The 15,215-nt window shown below is 40.1% G+C and overlaps 1 long non-coding RNA gene across 1 annotated transcript in view; it reads right to left on the bottom strand.

Annotated features, from left to right (window-relative positions):
* Nucleotides 1-725: 725 nt before the first annotated feature.
* LOC105510920 overlaps nt 726-15,215 on the bottom strand; it is a 28,286-nt gene continuing 13,796 nt past the window's right edge. Inside the window, exons 2-3 of the long non-coding RNA XR_001001631.1 lie at nt 3,785-3,856; nt 726-2,047 (exon numbers count right to left, since the gene is read on the bottom strand). This is a non-coding gene — a long non-coding RNA (uncharacterized LOC105510920). The remainder of the gene's footprint in view (nt 2,048-3,784; nt 3,857-15,215) is intronic.

Below are 15,215 nucleotides of genomic sequence, written 5' to 3' on the forward strand. Positions count from 1 at the left end.
ATATTCTGAGATGGAAAATACATAAAACCATATAATTTTGGAAGGAAAACATAGGATAATGTTTGTGATTTATGAGAAAGCAAAATTTGGGCCTGAAACATAAAGCAAATAACCATAATAAAAAGTTAGTAAGTTACACTTCATCAAAATTAAAAACTGCTTAACAAAAGCACCACTAATGAATTGAACAGGCAAGCCACAGATTTTAAGACAATGTACATTGCAAAGCATGTATATGACAAAGGCCTGGTATGCAGTTTATATAAAGAAATCCTACAACTCAATAACAAAATACAGCTCCATAAAAATGATCAAAGGAATTGAATAGACATATCAACAAGTACATGAAACAAGTACATAAAAATGTATTTAACATCATTAGTCATTAGAGAAATGCAAATTAGAACTACATAGAGATACCACTACACACCCATTAGAATGACTAAAACTAGAAAAACTAATTTTTGGTAAGGATGTGCAGCAACTGGAAATGTCATCCATTATTGTTGGGAGTGTAAAATGGGACAACTATTTTGGAAAAAAGAGCTGGCATTTTCTTCTAAAACTAAACATATATTAACCTATGATCCAATAACATAATTTCTGGTATTTACTCAAAGAAAGCATACATACACATAAAAAGCCTGTACGATATTCAAATCTGTTCCACTTCTAATTGCCAAAAGTGGAAAACATACCCCAGATACTTTAATGTGAGACAAGAATGAATAAACAAGCTTTGACATTTTTATTCAATGAAATATGCAGCAATAAAAAGAACCAGCTATTGACATGCAGCAATATGAATAAATCTCAAAAATATTATGTTGAGCAAAGGAAGTTAGTCATAAAATTGTATATACTTCACTACAGTATTTTATTTTTATGAAGTTCTAAAACAGTCAAAGCCAATCAATGATGGAGAAAAATTTGAACAGTAGTTTTCTTGGGGTGTTGGTCAGGATTGGTGATTGAGAAGGGACACAAAAGATTTTGCTAGGGTGATAGTAATCTTCTATAATGATGGACTTTGAGTTATACAAGTGTACACATTTTTCAGAACTAAGTAAAATGTGTGTGTAAATTAATTGTGTATTAATTGTACATCAAAAGGAAAAAATTAAACATTGAACTCTAGTTAATGGCAGAGTATGTGGAAGGATCTAGGAGAAGCATGCACTTGTTTGCAGTTTACTTTCAAAGGCATACAACAAGTAATATATTAATTCAGGAGTAAACACGTGGAAAAGCAAGAATGTAGGTGCTGGGTGTATATTAGCATTCATGTTAAAATTGTTTCATTTCAGCTATATGTTTCAAAAGTTTGATTTAAAAAATTTTGGAAAAACTAAAATGCTACAATCAACAGCTTTACAGAGAAGAGAAAACATATCAAAAAGACAGATAACCAGTGTTGGAGGGGACGTGGAGAAAAGGAAGCCCTTATATATTGGTGGTGGAAATGTAAATTAGCACAGCTATTATGGAAAGTAATATGGAGTTTCCTCAAAATATTAAAAATATTCCAGCCCAATTCCACTTCTGGATATATATCCAAAGAAAATGAAATGAATTATGTCAAAGCAGTATCTGCACTTCTAAGTTCATTGCAGCTTATTCACAATAGCCAAGATGTGGAATCAATCTAAGTGTCCATCAACAGATGAATAGATAAAGAAAATGTAGTATATATACACAATGGAATACTATTCAGCCTTAAAAAAGAAAAAAATCTGGTCATTTGGGACACTATGGGTGAATCTGGAGGAAATTATGTTACATGAAATAGGTCAGGCGTAGAAAGACAAATACCACGTAGAAACAGAGGGCAGGCAGGATTCAGTGGCTCATGCCTGTAATTCCAGCACTTTGGAAGGCTGACGCAGGAGGATCGCTTGAGTTCAGAAGTTCAGGTGTCATGGAGCATGCTTGTGGTCTCAGCTACTTGGAAAGTTGAGGCAGGAAGATTGCTTGAGCGTGGGAACTTGAGGTTGCAGCAAGCTGCGATCAGGGCACTATACTACAGCCCGGGCAACAAAGTGAGACCCTGTCTGAAAAAGAAACAAGAAATAGAGAGTAGAATTATGGTTACCAGGAGCTGAAGGAGGAGGGAGTTGAGGAGATGTTGGTCAACAGATCCAAAGTTTCAGTTAGCAGAAATAAGTAGAGGAGAGCTGTTCTACAACACAGTGAGTAGAATTAACAAGAATGTATTGTATACTTGAAAATTGCTAAGAGAGTAGATTTTAAATGTTCTTTCACTACAAAAAATGGTATCTGTGGTAATAGATATGTTAATTCATTTGATTAGTCATTCCACAGTGTATACATATATCAAAATATCATGCTATATATCATAAATATACACAATTTTTATTTGTCAATTTACAAAAGAAAAAGCAAAATAAATAAGGAATCTTATGACAACAAAATGCTCTCAAATAGTAAATCCCATCTCCTAAATACATACAAAATCAACAGGAGGATGGAACGTTTAGGTTGAGAAAATCTGCCCAAAAGACAAAGAGATGGAAAAATAGACAAGTGAAGATAAGGAAACAGCATTAGGCAAAAAGATTCAACATCATCTAAGTAGTAATCCAGATAATGAGAATTGAAAAAATGTTTCTGAGGAAATTATCAAAAAATAACAGAAGAAAATGTCCCACAACAGGTATGAAAGAATGTGCTTTCCTAGATTGAAAGGACTATGTGTCTATTATTGGAGTGGACAGCCAGACAGACATGAGCAGGGCAGGAGAAGCCCCCCACCCCACCAGGAATGTCAGGTGACCATCAGGTGCTAGACAGGTGACCATTAGGTGCTAGTCAGGTGGTTGTTGTTAAACCCTCTAAAATGATAATTGGTCACTACTGGCTCCAGGGAAAGGCAATCTCCCAATAGATAGAAAACACCTGAAGCTGGTGAGCAGCAGTTTCCCATTAAGATCTCAGGAGTTAGTTGAGCGTGCTCAAGCATGCACACTAAGAGACATAATGGTAGAGTTTAATTGGCATATAACCTTCCTCCAGGGACACTCTACTGATAAGGGGAAAACACCTCAAGTGAGCATACACACAACCTCCAGTAAACATACTGCTCATGGGCCCCCTCCCAAGTGCTGGCACGTACATGCGAACAGCTCACCCCAAGGAAGGATCAGAAGAATCAGAAAAGAAGAGATGCAAAACCCTACAAGCATGCCAACATATAAAAAGCCCAAGTCAAGGACTAAATGGCACACTGGAACTCTTGAGTTGCCCAGTGGGCCCCCTTCCAAGTGTACTTTACTTCCTTTCATTCCTGCTTTAAGACTTTTAAATAAACTTTCGCTCCTGCTCTAAATATTGCCTTGATCTCTCACTCTGACTTATGCTCAGCGGATGAATTCTTTCTTCTGAGTAGGGAATAATTGAGTTGCTGCAGACCCCTATGGATTCACCTCTGCTAACATAGTTTGGTGCTGTGACTTGGATAAAACTGTGTGGGGTGGGTTTTGTGAGAGCACCAGCTATACTGAGCGAAACTTTGGAGGGAACCAGCTACTAGATGGTTCAATTAGTCTTTCATCCCTATATCCAGGTTGGACAATCAATTTGCCCATGAGGACCATTGTGGACCTCCACCAGTTTCCTCTGGCTTCGTCTTGCCCAGGCATAGTTCACCATCTTTTTTTCCTAACACGTGTGCTCATGTTCCACCTCCCCAGCATGACAGGAGATACAGACCCATAGTAAACTGGGGGTATTCCCTCAGTAGACTGGAGAGGCTTTGGGATGCCACTTTGGGTGATGAGTGCTCCAGTCTTCACCTTCATTGCCCCAGTGGCCCTGATGTGCAAATTAGGTGTCCAACCTGGGTATAGGAATAAAAGACTAATCAAACCATCTAGTAACTGGTTCCCTCCCAAGTTTCCCTTAGGATACCTGGTGCTCTCACAAACCCACCCCATGCAGTATCCCAGTCATGGTGAAACTGACCCAGTTGTCCCATAGACAGTTCTTGATAAACATAGGAATTGACACTTTAGGTCTTAAAGCTTAAAACTTATATTTGTTTTATCTGAGTTCCTTCCACAGGACACAACTTTCAGGCCTCTCAAAAAAATATCAAAGAACTGAAAGTCACCAGATCACCACATCCAGACAATCAGATGCCAGGACCCCTCATTTGTCATGATTGCTTCCTTGCCCCTCCCTGGTCCTGTTCTCTTACATTATTACATTTCTTCCTTTCTATATAAACCCCTAGTTTTAGTGGGTCAGGGATATGGAATTAGACTGAGCTCTCATCTCTTCAGCTGCAGCACCTGATTAAAGCCTTCTTCCTTGTCAATAGTTGTCATCTCAGTGCATGGCTTTCTGTGTGGCAAGTAGCAGAACCTAGACCGAACCCCTGGTGTTTTGGTAATAACAGCACCAAAGTATGTCAGCAGGGATGAATCCATATTTGTCTGCAGCACCTTGATTCTTGCCTTTTCAGAGGAAATAATTTATCTGAGAACCATAAAGCAAAGTGAGAAACCAAGGCAAGTTTTAGAGCAGGAGTGAAAGTTTATTAAAAAGTTTTAAAACAGGAATGAGAGAAAGTTAAGTACACTTGGAAGAGGGCCATGCGGATGACTTGAGAGATCCAAATGTGCCATTTAGTCCTTGACATGGGGTTTTATATGTTGGCATGCTTCCAGGGTTTTATGTCTGTTCTCCCCTGATTCTTCCCTTGGGATGGGCTGTCTGCACGTGCAGTGGCCTGCCAGCACTTGGGAGGCGCCACATGTGCAGTGTGTTTACTGAAGTTGTGCGCATGCTCACTTGAGGTGTTTTTCCCTTACCAGTCAAGTGTTCCCAGAGGGAGGTCATATACCAGTTAAACTCTACCTACTGTGCCTCTTAGTGTGCATGCTTGAGCCCAATCACCCAACTCCTAAGATCTATCGAGAAGCAGCTGCTCACTAGCTTCAGGTGTTTTCTATCTATTGGGAGCCAGCTCTTCATTGGTGCTGGCTGCTACCAATTATTATTTTAGAGAGTTTAACAACCACCTGACTATCATATGATGGTCGCCTGACATTCCTGGTGGAGTGGGGAGGTGGGGGACTCTCTCCTGTCCTGCTCATGTCTGGCTAGCTACCTACTCTAACACTATCACAGTGATTGAGGAAAGATATTACCCCTACCAAGACATTTCAGAACCTTGGGACAGAGATGTTATTTGGAAAGCTTCCAGAGCATGGAGTAGGGGATGGGAGGATGGAGTAGGGCAGAGTGGGGAGGGTGGGGTGAAGAGGGGGTGGAAGCAAGTTGTCAGCAAAAACTGGGTATTGGAATGGTGTTACAGCACTATTGTCAAAAGATGATGGAATTATGCCTTTCAAATGCTGAATTATTTCCAATTTGGCATTTTATTATCAAATAGTCAAGTGGTGGGATTATAATAAAACATTTAAAAAGATGCAAAGGTCTCAAAAAAAAGATCTTTCATGGACCCTTTGTGAGTAATCTACTGTGATACTCACCTGAAGTAAACTTGTAAACCAAGAAAGAAAGAAATATGAACTGTTTTCTGGGAAACAAGAAATCCGACTTTAGGGTGGAGTGAAGTGAATTCCTGAGATGATGGTGAAAGGAAATCCTAGGATAATGAAGAGAAGCTGGCCCAGGAAGCAAATTTTCCCAATTAGAGCAAGGGTATCCAAGGACTCTAGAAGGATTCTTCTAAGAAACAAAACAATAACATTTGCTTGCTGTTTATGAACAGGTTGTGGGGAGTTTTATTTAGATGAATGGGTGAGAGTTTGGGCAAAAATCAGTGGAAGTTACATAAGAAAGGAATTAAACAAGCAATAGGACTTGATTAAAGTGAAGCAACAAAAGTGTTACACAAAAAAATGCTTCCTTCATTAATGAGTGTGTGATTCAGCTATGGATTATTATATGCAAATCATGTTGTCAAATGGAATATTAATCAAAAATCAATAACTACAGTGGGTGAATATAGGAAAGGGTACATTATAGAACTCAATCCTCATCCTCCATAGTATGAAGTCAGTAGATACTAATATTGAAAAAACTAAGAAACAACACTCTATATTATCATTGAGGAATTTGATAATAAATACCATAAAGATGAATTGAACATCATTTCCTCTGGAGATCACAGATCACGGATGAAGAAGGAACTAGGGGATGGCTGCTTTTATCATGCCTTGTAAAGCTGTTTGACTGTTTAATGAATAAGAAAATAAAAATTTAAGCATGTTCTCTATTGTTGAGAAAGAACATTCATTCTTCTAGCTCAAATTGAAACTGTCTTTGCAAAATTATGACAGAGAGAGACATCTGACTCCTTCTTGCTTCGAGCCTTAAGAGATTGGCTGTCTTTGTCCACTTCTGCATGTGGGCCAAGCTAACTTTGGTAGAAATTTAGTTTGTAGTTTAAATGATAATAGCCCTTCCCAAAACTAAACGGTTCTTATAAAACAAATGAAAGACTACCAAGTCAGGAGGATAAGAGGGGCCTAAATTCTCAATAATTACCAGCCATTATTCTGGAGGTTATAAGTTTCACACTTTCTCCAGTTAATCCTGCAGATAACATCACTGTTGTAGAACCTAAGATTGGCCTTTTCAGATATCTTTTCAGATTTTTGCAATTCTGACAAGAGGACGGCCCCACCTAGACTCACCAACCAGCCTTGTGGCTCCTACCCAAGAACTGACTCAGCACAAGAGGACAGCTTTCATTCCCTTTGATTTTATCTCCAACCCAACCAATCAGCATGCCTCCATCCTAGCCCCCCGCCCACCGAACTATCTTTGAAAAACCCCTAGCCTCCATGCCTTTGGGAAGATGGATTTGAGTAATAACTCCATTTCCTGTGTGGCACGGCTGGCCTTGCATCAATGAAATTCTTTTTTACTGCAATGCCATAGTCAAAGTGAGTTGATTTTGTGTGTGCAGTGGGGAGGAAGAACCCCCTGGGCAGTTACAAAATTTATGTCTTCAAATATAATAATCTTGATTTTTTTCCAATGGAAAAGTTAAGCCTACTAGTCATAAACTTGTAAGCATAAAGTTAAGTGAAGCAATGTATATTTTATAATAATTTTTTCATGTAAAAAAACTCAGTGGTATTTTCTGGAACTCTTTCTCCTCAAGGAATTGACTTGAGAGTAGTGAAAATATGAAAAGTACACAAGTAAGTATAGAATAAATTTTTATGGAGTACTGAGTTTCTTTAGAAGAAATGAAATATAAATATGCTATATTGTGTTGTGTATAGATCAAACAAAATATATCAGGGACATTAGTTGCTACAGGATTGATTTCCATAAAACTCTAGTCTGAGCAGGTCACCGTAAGCTGAAAAACATTACTCTGTCCCATTGCCTACAAAATAAAGCCTAAACTTCTTTCCTTGATGTACGATGCTATCTGTGCTCTACCCTGAACACATATTTCCTAAAGAATTTATTGCCATTCTCCCTTGCTGTACCCTTCAATAGAGTCACAGTGAGATTGCAGCAGTTCCTCATAATCAAAACGCTGTTTCTCTCTCCTCCAGGACTTTTCTTTTTTCCTATTATAATTTAAAGAATTCTTTTATCATAAATCATAATGTATCTTAAAATTATTTTATATTTAAATTACATAAAATCAAATTTAAATATATTTATGTCTGTATTTCAAATTAATCTTAAAATTATTTTATTTTAAAAAGTAAAAAGAATTAAAAATCAACTGTTCATTAACTTTACGTCTCTTTTTAGCTATAATCTGATCTTTTATCTTTTAGAGATATCTTCTTGAAAGTGAAGCTGCTTCATTGTCTGGGGTAAATACCCAAGGTTCACTGTCTCACACCAAGGGAATCGAGGACACAGACACACAAGAAATGGTTTTAGGAGCAGAGGTTTATTAGACAAAAGAAAGAGAATGGAGAATAGCTCTCTCTCTCGGGAAAGAGAGAGGTGCCCAAGTGAGACTTCAGTCACGGCAGAGTGCACTGGGTTTTATAGACTGGCTTGAGGAGGTGGTGTCTGATTTATACAGGGCCCAAAGATTGGTTGGACCAGGTGTGACGTCTTTCTTTCCTTCCTTCCTTCCCTCCCTCCCTCCCTTCTTCCTTCCTTCCTTCCATTCTTCTCTTCCTCCCTCTTTCCTTCCTTCCTTCCTTCCTTCCTCCCTCCCTCCCTCCCTCCCTCCCTTCCTTCCTTCCTTTCTCTTTTTCTCCCTCCCTTCTTCTTTCCTTCCTTCCTTATTTCCCTTCCTCCTTCCCTGTCTCTCTCCCTTCCTCCCTCCCTCGCTCCCTCCTTCCTTCCTTTCTTTCTTTCTGGATTGTGGGGCATTCTATTTCTTTTGTAATAGCACATGGAGAAGCTGGACACCGCACCCTAATCTTTTATTATGCAAATGTGTTTTCTACTGGGCTGACGCCATGTTTTCTGCTCCTTACTGTACACACGGTTGGCAAGGAAAAGGGAAGATGGAGCCACCATGTTGAGCATACCTGGCCCCCAGGTTAGCCTTTTCCCATTGGCACAGCTGCCAGCATTCACCCGTGCAAGCTTCCAGCTTGTTTATCTATGTCTGCAGCTTGATTTTACAGGTTGCTCTTTGTTAGAAAAGAAATTATTTTGAGGCTGCTTTTCATTAAAAGGAAAACCTTACCAAGGACTTCTTTACCCTCACTATCTGTTTAAATAATTCCTTCCTAACTCCTACATCAAAAGGACTGAAAGATGTTTATTAGGTTTAGTTAGGAGGTCTTAGTCCACCTTAGCAAATGCAGTATCAGTGGAGTTCTAGAAAGTTATACAGGTAACAACAGATAAATAAGAAATTAGAGTAAACATATGGAGATATTTCCAGGCTAGCAGTCAGCACACTTCTGTGAAGGGCCAGATTTTAGGTAGGTAGGTTCCCTCTTTCCTTCCCTCCCTCCCTCTTCCCTTCATCCTTCTCTCTTTCCCTCCTTCCTTCTTTCCTTCCTTCTTTCCTTCTTTCCCTTCCTCCTTCCCTATCTCCTTCCCTCCTTCCTTGTCCCTCCTTCCTTCTTTCCTTCCTTCTTTCCTTCTTTCCCTTCCTCCTTCCCTATCTCCTTCCCTCCTTCCTTGCTTTCTTTCTTTCTGGCTTTGTGGGGAATTCTATTTCTTTTGTAATTAGTCAACTCTGCCAGTGTACAGTGAAAACAGCCATGCACAATACATAAACAAACAGCACAGCACGGTTGTGTACCAGTAAAACACAGATCTGCTGACCTTTTTTCCTAATGTCACCGCATAAGCCTTTTCCACAGGTTACTTAATTGCAGCATAAGCATAAGGGGCACTATCTTCTCCCAGAAGAAAAGATTAGGAAAAAAGAGATCTGGAGCAGAGGTGACATTGGAAAACACGCTTAAGCCCAATAAATAAGCCAAGTGAGCACAAAGTAATACTATAGTAATGCTAAAATCACAAAATTAAAAATCTAGTCAAATTCTCTAATTCTATAGTTGCCAAAACCAAGGCCCGGAGACAAATGTGACAAAGACACACCTGGGCCACAGTAGGTGCTCAACACATTTTTGATGAATTATTAACTTGCTCAAGGCTGTATCCATAATGAGAAGCACACCTAAGAATATAATTCAGGTTTTGAGATTCACATGTAGAGTATTATTTTCATTCTGACAGGTCAGCATCACAGGGAAAGTATTTCCCACGTGTATGAGCTAGCATGATTATTAACGGCACAGGCTGTTATGCTGTGCTTAACAAACAGCCCCAAATAACCTTTTTCTTTTCTATGTAATCTACATACCTATAGGGGTGGGTGAGGACTCCCCCGATTTTAGTCTTTCAGGGATGCAGATGAAGGAGATTCTATCTCCGCCTGTCCATCTGCAATCACTACTGCAGATAAAGAGCATAATTCAAAGGTCTTGCTCCCACAATCAAATGTTCCGCCCTGGAATTGACACATAACACATCCTCCCACAAACCACTGGCCAGAACTAGCCATATGCCCATACCTGATTTAAAAAGGCCAGGATCCCAGGCCAGGTGGCACACGCCTGTAATGCCAGCTGCTAGGGAGGCTGAGGCAGGAGAATTGCTTGAACTCCGGAGGTGAAGGCAGAGGTTGCAGTGAGCCCAGATGGCGCTTCTGTACTCCAGCCTGGGCAACAGAATGAGACGCCATCTTAAATAAATAAATAAATAAATAAATAAATAAATAATAAAAGGTCCAGGACTCACAAGGTTCTTCTGTGCCTAGAATAATAGTGAAACCAAGTATTTCTGAATCCCGAATGCTGTATGGTAGAAATGAAACTGCCTTTGCGAAAGTTACAATAGCAAGAAAATTAAGGCGGTGGAGGAGATCGGATCTAGCCAACCCCCATCTTGTCTTTAACATTCAAACTGCCCTTAAATATTCCTGGGCTTGGGCCAAGCTAACTGTGGGAGATGTTTAGTTTATAGCTTAAGTGATAATAGCCTTTCCTCAAAATTCAGCCACCTTGTAAAGCTAGTGAGAGATCACCAGGCCAGGAGGATTAGAGGGCCCTGAATTCTGCTAAGGTGTAGACATAAATGATTGCCAGCCATTATTCAGGAGGTCACAAGATATGTAACGTCCCCAATTAGTCCTGCAGATAGCATCACTATTGTAAAACTTAAAATTGGCTTTCTGAGATGTCTTTTCAGGTTTTCTGCACCTGTAATGACCAATGGCTCCACTGAGACCCACCAGTCAGTCCTGCGGCCTCACCCAGAAACCCACTCAGTGCAAGAGAACAGCTTCTACTCTCCATGATTTAGCTCTGTCCCATCCAATCAACCCTCATACCTTAGCCTGCTGCCCACCAAAGTATCTTTGAAAAACCCCTAACCTCCAAACCTTCGAAGAGATTGATTTGAGTAATACACGTGACATGGCCAGCTTCACGTCAATTAAACTCTACCTTTATTGCAATGCCATGATCTCTGTGAATTGATTTCATTTGTGCAGTGAGCAAGGCGAACCTTTGGGGCAGTTACAGAAAAGGTATAGAAAAAGAGGTTGATAGATCCACCACATAAATCAAAACAGATTTCTGTTTTGTTCCGTAAGAGTTTTCTTTCTTCTCTCCATGAAGAAACAGAGTAACACTCCCCACCCCTCTGTAAAACTGTAAGTGAGGTCCAAAAGTTTAGTCAAGGAAAATGACTAAACATGTTTGCAAAAAAACGTATTTTTTTCAAGGCAGAGTCTCACTTTGCTCCCCAGGCTGGAGTGAAATGGCATGATGTCAGCTCACTGCAACTTCTGCCTACAAGGCTCAAAAGAGTCTCCTGCCCCAGCCTCCTGAGTAGCTGGGATTACAGGTGTGCACCACCACACCTGGCTTTTATTTATTTATTTTTTGTTTGAATTTTTAGTAGAGAAGGAGTTTCCCCATGTTGGCTAGGCTGGTCTCAAACTCCTGACCTCAAATGATCGGCCACCTGGGCATCCCAAAGTGCTGGGATTAGCATGAGCCACCACACCCAGCACAGTTTGTAAACCATTTTTGCAAACAAAATTTTCTAGTCAGTTTTCCAGGTATGGTGTGAAAAAAGAAAGAAAATGATATTTATTAAACTTGCATATTTTTAGAATAATGTCCATCTCTCTGTGTATGAGAAAGTCCAAAACAGTCATGAGGTAATCACTTCGTCCACCACAGCCCCAGGAAGATAACTGAACTTGGCCTTCCTGGTTTGAGAATGGGTGTTGGCTGAGAAGGGAACTAACTGCTTATCATGTTACATCTAAATTCATATTATTGTGAGGCATTATCAGGTTTGCTGTATGGGCTGTGTAGTGAACCTTAATAAGTTCATTTCAGTTTAAATAAAGTATATTGTAGGCCTGGGAAGAACAAAATATTAAGGTGTGTATGGCATGAAAGGGTGGAAAGAGGATAATGACAATATATGACACAATAGCAGAATAAACAGTGTCATATGGATTCTTTTCTAATATTCCATTCTTGTGATGGCTCAGATCCCTGAAGCATGGGATTCTCACAGCCTGGACATCCTTGAATATGGAAATTGCCTACTCTAGACAAAAAGAAAGCTTTTTGCAATATTTTGCCCCATTCACCTCTTTGAACCCAGAGGAGCAGCAGGGCACACGTGGCGAGCACAGAGTTTCTGTGACTGAAGCACGGAGCTAGGAGAAGTAAGAGAGAGAAGAGGCTCCTTGGGCAGCATCCTGCCACTGGCAACTGGACGCCACCAGGTTATGAGGAAGAACAAGTCTGCATTTCTCTTGTCCTTCTTCCTCATATTTATTCATTTTTCCCTCTTTACATTCCCAACACCCTTGCTCCCAGGTTGTATAACAGCTTGGTTTGAGCAGGGAATTCTTTCCATGATGGAAGGAATTTTCTGCAATGGACACCAGCCATTTTGCTGATATTCAAAAGGACACAGAGATGTTTTTAGGTAAAAGCAATTTATCATTAGAATCATTAAACGTGAAAAGTAGTGCTATGTTACCAACCTTAGATCGCTGATGCTGGGGATTGAAGGAAAAATCATTACTAAAATATTCACAGAATATATAATATAGGTCATACAAAAATTTATGTCTAATATTCATGATTCCATTTTATTCATGCATCAATTGATTACATAGCACATGCTGTGTGTCAGATACAATTCTAAGCATTTTTATCACTAGTAACTCTTTGAATCCTTACACCAACCCTATTGAATAGGTACTGTTGCCATCATCCTCATCTTGCATATGAAGAAACTAAGGCCCAGAGAGATGAAGTATACTGCCCAAAGTCAAAGAGAGTTGGGACTTAGATCCATACAACCTGGCCGCAGAGTCCTTACCATTAATTGTTATGCCATGCTGGAGTAATGGTGACTAATGAACACCTGGGAAGAGAGTTCCATAGCTCATTGTAGCTGCTAATTTGCTTCCACTTACTTCATGGTATCCAAAATTTGGGGAGTGTTTAAAGAGTGGTCACATGCTGAAAACACTGGTAGGGATTTAAGAGCCTGGCAGTACAGATAAGTTGAAAACCCTCCAGTTACCAACACCAAGAATTGCTCAACAAATTATAACTAACATCCTTATAAGTGCAGGACTGAATTGCTAAGAAAAGCAGAAAAATTGCCTTGGGCCAGAAATGAAGAAGAAACTAAAAATCAGGACAGTGAACTGCAGAGCTGACACTGTGTCTGCCCTGGGATCTTTATTGCTCTAAGTAACATAGGTGCTGAAACTTAATACCGGTGTATAGATGGAGAGAATTGGGACTGAGACCTGCATCTTCTAGAGTGTTCTTTCTTTGGTATGAGGATTTGGGCAACAGAAACCCTCAAAAGTTGTGGGAAGAATGATAAATTTATGCAACTGCTTTGAAAAACAATGTGACAATGCCTGATGAATTTGAACATGTCCATCTTTATGACCAAGCAATTCCTTTGGCAGATTAATACCCCAGAGAAATTCTAGGTCATGCAAAAATTCAGACATGAACAATAATTTTATTGCAGCATTGTTTGCATTAGTAAAAACTTGGAACAGGAGAATGGATAAATGAGTTGTGTTCTAATCACACAATGGAAGATGCAGAGCAGTGAAAATCAATGTACTGCAGACATGTATCATCAGGGATAATTCTCAAAGTTTCACTTTCATGGAAAAAGCAAGACAAGCTGCAGGATATTTGCAACATTGAGCTGTAGAGGTGAAAAGCGTGTGATATCTTTCTTCACTCCTCATAAGGGTCCCAGCCAACACTGCTATAACAAAAGACAACAGGAGAAAGCACACACACAAAAAATGACTTAAAGCTTTATGTGACATGAAAGCCTTTGGAATGAAGATCCAAAGATACAGGAAAAAATATCCATTTTTATGCTTAGGTTGAATGAAGAATGAATAGCTGTATAGAAACGTTATTGGAAAAAAGGGTGTGATCCAGTAGACTGAGATGAGAAAACCCAGCAAGCCCTGTCCAGATTCCTCTTGGCCTCTCGGTGGCATTCCCTCCACCTGGGTATGGAGCAAGAACCCTCTACAATAGGAGTCTTATGACCTATTATCAGACAAGGGTAGGTCAGAGAATTCCTTTATGGCCAGCGCCTAGAAAGAAAGTTAGGAGGGGAGAAGGTTAGCTTTGTATTCCTTGTAGGTTATTCCTGTATTCATGGCTGACTTGGGCAATAGGGGTTCTAGTTTCTGTGACCTGCCTTGGGGAAGAGGAATTCTGGTTTCTGTGATTTGCTTCCAGGGAGACTCAGGGGTGAGAGGTAGGAGGGCAGGAGAAGGTCAGAGTGACCTTGGTCCTGAGACTGCTTCTGAGGCCCTTCAGATGTCCTTTAGATCAGTAGTCTCCCACCTTCTTGGGACCAGGGACTGGTTTTGTGGAAGACAATTTTTCCATGGACTGGGGAGGGGGTGGTTTCAGAATAATTCAAGTGCATTACACTTATTGTGCACTTTATTTCTATGATTATTACATTGTAATATATAATAAAATAAGTATACAACTCACCATAATGTAGAATCAGTGGGATCCCTGAGCTTGTTTTCCTGCAACTAGACGGTCCCATCTAGGGGTGATGGGAGACAGTGACAGATCATCAGGCATTAGATTCTCATAAGAAGCTTGCAACCTAGATCCTTCCCCACGTGCCGTTCATAACAGGGTTTACGTTCCTATGAGAATCTAATGCTGCCACTGATCTGACAGGAGGCAGAGCTCAAGCGGCAATGCGAGTGACGGGGAGTGGCTATAAATACAGGTGAAGCTTTGCTTGCTTACTGCGGGTCACCTCCTCCTGTGAGGCGCGATTACTAACAGGTCATGGGCTGGTGCTGGTCTGTCGCCTGGGAGTTGGGGCCCCTGCTTTAGTTGGACGTACTCAGCAGGCCAGGTGCTATACTTTGGAGTATCGTTTTTTGAACCCCAACAAAGTCTAATTCTGAACTGTAGAGGATCAGAAACAATTTTTTAAAAATGTAATCCTTAACCTCAAGAAAGGAAGAAAGGACAAAACAAAAAGGACTTTTAATTACTCCTCTCACAAATGAAAGCAACACCAGTGTTGGAGATGTAATTGGCTTCCCTTTGGCCCAGCTCCCACTCTGCACACAGGCAGACACTCAACACAGAGCCCATGCATAGCAAGAAAGACAGAAGGAGTTCTTTTTTTTTTTTTTTTTTTTTTTTTTT

Source organism: Colobus angolensis, unplaced genomic scaffold (genome assembly GCF_000951035.1).
Source record: "Colobus angolensis palliatus isolate OR3802 unplaced genomic scaffold, Cang.pa_1.0 Scaffold194, whole genome shotgun sequence".
NCBI lineage: Eukaryota > Metazoa > Chordata > Mammalia > Primates > Cercopithecidae > Colobus > Colobus angolensis.